The sequence below is a fragment of the Bufo bufo genome, chromosome 3 (genome assembly GCF_905171765.1).
Source record: "Bufo bufo chromosome 3, aBufBuf1.1, whole genome shotgun sequence".
NCBI classification, from domain to species: domain Eukaryota; kingdom Metazoa; phylum Chordata; class Amphibia; order Anura; family Bufonidae; genus Bufo; species Bufo bufo.
Window position 1 is genome coordinate 329,714,920 of NC_053391.1, and position 1,313 is coordinate 329,716,232.

Consider the following 1,313-nt stretch of genomic DNA (forward strand, 5'->3'; position numbering starts at 1 on the left):
ACCACCAGCTATGGGTCTTTATTAAGACCGGCGTTTAATAAATGTGCCCCAAAGTTTTTTGTTTTTTTTCTGGCAGTACAATATTGATGACCTACCAGGATAGATCATCAATATCAGATCCAGGGGTGTAGCTATAGGGGAAGCAGCTGCTTTGGGGTCGGAGCTCAGAATGGGCCCACCCAGGAGGAGGACTAAAAGATTTTATTGTCAGGGTCCCCTCAACAGTATTATAAAATTACATTATATACAGAGACACTGTAAGAAACGAAGCAGCTACTGGGCCTGGTCTGAGAGAGCGATTTTTATTTTTATTTTTTTTTATTATCATTTACTCTGAAAGAGCTTTCTTTTCCATCTTCTCAAAAAGAAGAGAACAGTCATCAAAAGCAGACAACCACTGCATAAAACAGAGTTATCAACTGCTTTCATGCTCACAAGAAAGCCCTAAAACTCATCATCGTGGAGCGCGAGCTCAGACTCTTTCAAGCACATTTCTCCCTTCAAAGCCTATAGAAATGATCCCTGAAAGTATAGTCTGATTTGGGGTCGGAGCTCAGAATGGGCCCACCCAGGAGGAGGACTAAAAGATTTTATTGTCAGGGTCCCCTCAACAGTATTATAAAATTACATTATATACAGAGACACTGTAAGAAACGAAGCAGCTACTGGGCCTGGTCTGAGAGAGCGATTTTGACTAGCCACAGGAGTGGAGGTTGCATGGGAGGAGGGGGTTGCAAAACAATTGCTTGGGGGGGAGGGCATTAAAAAATTTGCTGTGGGGCCCAGTCATTTCTAGTTGTGCCACTGATTAGATCAGGGGCCCCCCCTTCTGACCAGCTGTTTGAAATGGATGCAGCGTCATAGCCTACACACAGCATACGAAGCACAGCACTGTGCATTGTATTGTGGCTATGCTTGCTATTGCAGCCCCGGTCCATTCACTTGAAAGGGACTGAGCTGTACATAGGCAGCGTTACCGATGAGCTTGAGGACACTGGCCTAGAAGGAAGCCGCAGCCCTTAACCCTTAGAGAACCCTGTGATTTTCAGTTTTTGCATTTTGTTTTTCACTCCCAGTCTTCCCAGACCCATAACTTTTTTTTTATTTTTCCATTCACATAGCTGTATGGAGACTTGTTTTTTGAAGAACAAGTCGTAATTTCGAATGGCACCATTTAATATTGCATATGATGTAGTTTGGAGCAGGAAAAAAATTACAAATTGGGTGAAATTGGAAGAAAAAAACAATACAGCCACAGTTTTATGGGCTTTGTTTTTTGGTGTAACCTATGCGGTAAAACTGACCTGTTACTT

General features: G+C 42.8%; 1 non-coding gene across 1 annotated transcript; it reads right to left on the reverse strand.

The window, feature by feature from the left end:
- Positions 1 to 327: 327 nt before the first annotated feature.
- LOC120996752 lies at positions 328 to 538 on the reverse strand. The gene has a single exon (XR_005777863.1). It is a non-coding gene; the product is annotated as a small nucleolar RNA U3 (small nucleolar RNA).
- Positions 539 to 1,313: the final 775 nt, after the last annotated feature.